Source organism: Arachis ipaensis, chromosome B06 (genome assembly GCF_000816755.2).
Source record: "Arachis ipaensis cultivar K30076 chromosome B06, Araip1.1, whole genome shotgun sequence".
Taxonomy (NCBI): Eukaryota; Viridiplantae; Streptophyta; class Magnoliopsida; order Fabales; family Fabaceae; genus Arachis; species Arachis ipaensis.
Genome location: NC_029790.2, coordinates 6,020,387 through 6,027,239, shown reverse-complemented (window position 1 = coordinate 6,027,239; position 6,853 = coordinate 6,020,387). Strand labels below are relative to the sequence as shown.

At 33.1% G+C, this 6,853-nt stretch overlaps 1 long non-coding RNA gene across 2 annotated transcripts; it reads left to right on the top strand.

Annotated features, from left to right (window-relative positions):
- LOC110263115 lies at positions 567 to 2,719 on the top strand. 2 transcript variants are annotated; one of them, XR_002348179.1, is made up of 4 exons: positions 567 to 632; positions 771 to 888; positions 1,002 to 1,117; positions 2,671 to 2,719. It is a non-coding gene; the product is annotated as an uncharacterized LOC110263115 (long non-coding RNA). The 2 variants fall into 2 exon arrangements; XR_002348178.1 differs by lacking the exon at positions 567 to 632 and having other exon boundaries at positions 639 to 888.

The window sequence follows — 6,853 nt, the reverse complement described above, 5'->3', positions numbered from 1 at the left end:
GTGTGCAGTAGTCGCCGCTGTGCCGCCGCGCCGTTGCTGTCGCGCCGCACCACCATCGCAGGAGAGAACCAAAGGGAGAGAGAGAGCGACGCGTTTGAGAGAGAGAGAGGGAGCTGCTGCCGTCTGCACCGCCGCACCTTATCCGCGTTGCCGTCGCTGATTGGTGGAAGGGAGGAGTAGAGCGCGCACAAAGGAGGAGAAGCCGTTCACCACTGCCAAATCTCCGTCGCCAGCAATTCGCCGCCGCTGAAGCTCGTCACTGTTGCCGTGCCACCGCCGCGGAGAGAGGAAGTGATGCGATTAAAGAGAGTGGGAGGAAGGAGACCCGTGCGCCGTTGGAGGCAGTTTCGCCCAGTCGCTGGCGTCGTCTTCGTCTGAACCACCACCAGATCCGCCACTACCGAAGCTTCTGGCTGCACCTCTGCCGCCGGCGGAGCTTGCCGTCACGAGAGGTGAGCCGGCGTTGCGTTCTTGCTGCTTTGGGCCACCAGTGCCGCTGCTGCTACTCCAAAATTCCACTTCTATTTCTTAGGGTTTTCTATCTCAGCCCCTTGAAGTTATCGTCGGTTCTGTTCTTGCCGGTGAGGGTCGTCGGAGCTGCCGCAATTCCTGTCTCTTGTTCCTCTGATAAGGTTATTCTGCCGCGCCTTGTCTCGCTATAATGTTTCATTAATTAACTCTGTCATACTTTACATAAATGTTTCTTTGTATCCTTACTCAGCCTTAAACCACAGTAGATTATTAGATTCACCGCTATTGTCGTTTTGTAGCTGCCTCGCGGTGTTGTTCCATCGTCACTGTTGCTGGAAGAAGCAGTCGAAGTGGCTGCCATGAATTAAAAGGAAAGGGAGTTGTTACAATAGGTTTATGCGAACTTGGCTAATTGAGGTAGGGGATTGTTTTAAAGTTAAAATATTTTGAGATTGAGTACCTGATAAGTTTAGTGGATTAATGCAAGTGAATTAATTTCTGTGTTTAAAATAATTTTCTGCTGTGATTAGAGTTGTTGTGGTTGTTGCATAAGCGGTTTGGAGCTGAGGCTGCAGCTGCCACTGATTGCGGGCCGAAAAGAAAGGGTCTCTTGATGCGTTTGGTTTATGAGTTTCGATTATTCGAGGTAGGGGTTTTCTTAAAATTTATTTTATCTTACAGAGTTGTTATAAATAGATATTAATGTGAGAAACATATGTCTGTGATTATGATTGTCTGCTGGACTGTATGACTGATTGTTTGACTGCCTGAGTAGTTTGTGATTGCTGAAAAGAGATTAGTCTGAAAGGTTATTTAGTAGATTATTATGAAAAATAGTTTTCTTGGTTTTGAAGCTATTCTTGATAATGTAAACGAATCGGCTTTGGAAATGATTTGGAACATGAAACTGAATTAATTTTGAAAACGGTTTAATTTTGAGTTAGTCTAATTTTGTAAATGACTTTGTAAATGGTTTGGTATTTGAGCTAGTTTGATTTTAAAAAAAGAGATTTATTATTGGCACTGATTTGTCTTGAAAACAGTTTGACATTAGAACTGATTGAATTTTGGAAGTGAATGAGATTTGGAAAAGGTTTGTGAAATGTTTGGATGGGACCCGAAAAGGGTGGCAGAATCCGAGTTTTAGAGGAGATGCTGTCGAAATTTTGTAAAATCAAAGGTTTCATTGGAAGTAGTTATTTTAAAAGGTTTTTAGTGTTATATGATTTAAAATTACCTCATTTATCAAAGGAAGAGTTATGTTTTGAATTGGGAATTGTTAGTGAATGGAATGGAAAGAAGGATGATTGAGAATTTTCTTTGAAATATGGTTTTTGAATGAATTTAGAAATGAGATTTGGATTGATGAATGATGATGATGTTGAGAATGATGAGAATGTTGAGATATGGATTGAGAATGTTGAAATATGATTTTTAAATTATTCATTTGGCTTATGATTTTGAATTATTTGAGATACGAGGTTCCCTGGATAAAGTACCATGGCTTGCCACCATGTGTACCAGGTTGAAAACTCGATACTCTGTTGAACCCTACGATGTAAGTGTGACCGGGCACTATATAAATTCCCGGGAATGTTACCCCCATTGAGCAATATTGATTATTTGAGAAAAAGCTATGCATAGACTCTTGGGGATGCACATCGGGGGACAGTCTAAGTACAATTCAGACTTGTCGGGTTGGCTGGATAACCGATAGATGAGCCTCATCAGCCATAGGACAGGCATGCATCATATGCATTTGTATGCTTTGCTTGGGTTTGAACTTGTTTTGGTTTGCCTAATTGCTAAACTGTTCTTAACTGCTACTTGAACTATTTGCTGTAACTGCTACCTACTTGTGCTTTCCTTGTCTGTCTTGCCTGTGTATGTCCTGGCGTGCTATATTTGAGAATGAACTTTGGTGCTGAATTAATGACTGTGTTGTTTGATTGCATGGTTGGTTTCTGATTGAGATTTTCTTATAAGAAAGGAAAGATTTTGGACTTTTGAAAGATTAAACATTGTTTCTTTGAAAGAGTTTTGAACGATTTCCTATTGGTTTTAAAAGATTCATAAGGCAATGATAATCACTGAGCTTGAAAACAGTTTTCTTATTAAATATCTTCTTATGACAACTTTGAAACTTCGTGGTGAGACTGTGTGGTTAGGTTCTCACCCCCTACAGCTTTACCTTTTCAGGAACCATATGAAGAGGCATTAAGAAGAGTTATACTGGGTTTGACTTATGTGCTGCTGTGTTAATTAGATTATTTTCTTCCCTCGTCTTTGTCATTACAAGCTTGTAAGAGGGATAGGAATTGTATGTTCTATATGTATATTATATTATGAGATATTATGTAAGGAGTCTTGTATATGAATCTATGCCTGCTTGCATTTTTCTTAAGATAAAGTGTTTATTTTCATTTAAAAAAAAAGAAATCAGCGAATACTTGTCGAGTCAGACTCCTATTTTAGTATTTAGTATGTAAAGTAGTCGTAATACTTCTTGCTATCAGAGTAGCGCAGCCGGAAGCGTGACTTCTGATAGTGAGGGTGTTACAGTTATTCTATTATTTCCAATTCTGATTCTGTTTCTAATTTTGTTAATCCATTGTTCTTCTATTTCTATTTCTTGTGCTTCTATTTTTGATGCTTCAAATTCTGCTTGTGTTTGTGTTGTTATTTCTGTTTTCAATTATACTTCTGCTTCTGTTTTTAATTCTATTTCTGCTTCTGTTCTTCTAATGTTGCTTCTATTTTCTACTTCTTGTTGATGATGTGAACTGCAAATTTTTTTCATTTTTCATTTTTGATTGTTGATTTGTTAATTTTGTTGTTCTTTTAAATGTAAATTTTGTTGTTCATTTTTGCTTTATTTCTGCTTGTTGATTTAAAATTTTCATTGTTGTTCACTGTTTTCTTGTTTGCAGGTTCTGTTTTGAAATTTCCATTGTTGGAGAGTAGTTCTAATGGAGGTGGCCACTAAATTAGTTGCTAGAGATGTTGAGGTTGAAGTTGAAATTTGTTGTTCGTCTTTGTTTTTTTTTTTTTTGTGATTTTTTGGAAAAGAGAGAAAGAAAGAAGGGAGGGGGAGAGGGAGAAGAGAAGCCGAGAAGCAGAGCAAGATCGCGAGGGACAGGTGAGTGAGATAGTGATGGGTGAGGTGAGGGTATAATTGTCCAAAGAGCAATTTTAAAATCAAGTTGGACCTTAAGGATGATTTTGTATGTAAAAAAAGATTGAGGACGAAAAAAATGTTTAACCTATACCTTAAAAACCAAAATCGTACTTAATACTTCATTTTATTATGTTATATATATAAAAATGCGATTTAATAAAATAAGATCAAGAAAATATTATAATTTACTATTTTAATTTAATAAATTATATTAATACTTAATTAAAAGTGGTCTACGTTAGTGGCCGTTGAAACGCCAGTAACAATAATAATGGATCAACACACTTATAAATTCAGTGATGAATCCATTGAATTATTTTAATTGTTAGGACAAAATACATATATAAAATGAAATAGAATAAGAGAAGCATAGCATGTGAGATCAAATTTAATAATATAATAATGGAGACAATATACATAATTTTTATGTACAATTTAAAATATTTTCAAATTCTAGTGAGAGTACTCTTGCCTCCACAATTATATAAGTGCATCCTTCTTGGCTTATAATTGAGACTATTCTTTTTTAATTTTATCATTTTTTATTTTCATTTAAAGCTCGAAAATAAATTCCCACCATGCATGCACGCAGCAGCCTGTGCACCCAAAAAAAAAAAAAATCCAGAAATTAATTAAAGGACAATTGGCAGTGACAATTAATCATGTCCTTACAAAGAGATTTAATCCTACCTATATACTTAATTATCTAACCCAAAATTCAGACATAGTCAGTTTCGACTCTTGCATAATTCCGTTTTTTTTTTCTTTATCGAACTTTAATGAATAATAATCGCTTTCGAAAATGGTTGCTATCACAATAAGGTATAGCCAATAGTTCATGGACCATATACCATTACTGAATGGAAAGTGCCAAGTTCTAGTGCCAATAATGGTACGATATATAACAAAGTTACAAAACATGCTGGGGAGAAAACATCATATATATCTGTCTGTGTTTGTGTTTGCCGTGTCTGAGGGGAATGAAGGCCACGGTTATTGTTTGCTTATGTACTTAATTATGTGCAATCTATGCTTCTATGTATGATGAATAAGTTATTCAATGGAATATTTGTACAATGTGTACAATTGGCTATTAGTTAAAAAATGAACATCATCTATGAATAACGAACTCTTGATCTTTCAGATCTAGAGCTCTGCTACCATGTCATGAAACCACTCATCCTAAAAACTTAAGCTAATAGGAAAAGGTAACACTAATGGTTATATTTTTAATACTGAATCGGACATCTCTAAACCTTCATTATACACATTATACAGATATTTCATTGACTCCCTATACTTCCTCATAAGTTAATTGAATGAGCTCCTTTAAGTGCTTAATAGTAGTTATTTTCCCCCCAATATGTAATTGATATTTATATAAAGAATTTAATTTTGTTATATATTCGTACATCTAATTAATTATATAATGTTACCTTAATAAAAAATGAATATATTTAACAACTGTGTAAAAAATTTTATAATGTCAATGTATTAAAATAAACTTTTATATAAATTGTGCAAATTAAAATACAATGATTCCCATGTTTTCTGTCAATCTATATAAAAACTTTGTTTAAAGTGAGTGTAAATTATAGTGATTAATACATTATACATGTTTGGACTCTGAATGAGTTGTGGTTGACCTGTTATGATATTTTTTTTTCTTATATTAATTTTTTTTCTATTTGGTGTTAACAAGGATTAAATTCTATATATTTTTAAGTCATAAAAGTTCTAATAGTATGTTATGATATCTCATTTTTTAAAAGTTTAAATTGTTAAGAAGAGGCACACAAATAATTATATCTCTAATATTAATGAATGATTGCATACAAAAAACAGAATTTAAAATTCTAACACTTACTTAAACAGACGAATGAATTAATTGTTCGACCAATTTAAATTTGTTGAGCAAAAAGTTAACTAATATATAGACCAATTACACATGTATATATTATTGTTTGGTGTATATATAAAACCATCTAGGTGTGCTTATTTAACCACTTGAATTTTATGAAATGATTATTTATGAAATAATAATATTATCAGAACTATTATAATTAAAAAAAAATTAGAGTTTAGTTTTTATTGTAAAAATACTTATAAGTTATTATCTACGCATCCTAAAAAAATTGGTATACAAATATTTATTAAATATAGAATCATTCATATGAATCTAATTATTGTTTTAAGTTATAATAACCATGATAAAAGAAAAATTGATTGATGAGATTTTCGTTAGGACTTTCTTTAAGGAGCTGTTGACTTTGTTTGACTACTAAGTTTATATAGTTGAAAAATAAAAATATTATTTTTATATTAAAATCAACTACTAAAAATAATTATTATTTATTCATATATAAATATATATTATTTAATTTATTATCTTATTTTTAATATATATTTTATATTAATAACGAGAATTTTAGTGTCCACTTAACCTCACTAATTTCAAAAAGATGTCGTTCCAACCTATTGAACGGATAATGTTGATAAATGATAAATAACGAAAAGGAAAGAGAATTTAATGGATATAGAGAGAGAGGGGACCACACAGGGTGCTATGTATGGAATCATCAATGTCAATAATCTTCTTCTTCTTCTTCAAGTATACATACACAGTACTCTCTATTTAAGTATTTATGCACTTTGATATGATATTGATAAACAACCAAAGCAACTTGCCATATATTTATTGGTCCTTCATTATAAGCCTTTTGTTTGGCTTGCCAGCCTAATCATTAAGTACTCACTTTAAATAATAACCATATGATGTTAAAAAAATATATACAATTTTTAACTTGAATTGAAGTAATATAATGTTCTTAAAATAGCGGTAGTTAATTCATAAGTGAAAATTCATATACAATCGATTTTATGTGAAGTTGATAACTAAGAGCCGTTAGATAAAAATTTAGTCAAATCAGTCAAATCATCTAATGACTCTCAACTATCAACTTCACGTGAAGTCGATTGCACCTGAGTTTTCATTTAATTAATATTATAATTGAGCATTTAAGTATACTCTGGGCTGGGCCGGGCCGGCCCGTCGGGGGAAAAGCATTATTATTCCTACACACATGTATGTGTAGCTTTCAAATGCACTGGGCAGGAACAATCTCATTCTTATGGCCACAGGCTAAGATATTAAGATATTTCCTTCACATGAATGATTAAATAATGACAAAATTTAAAGCTGTT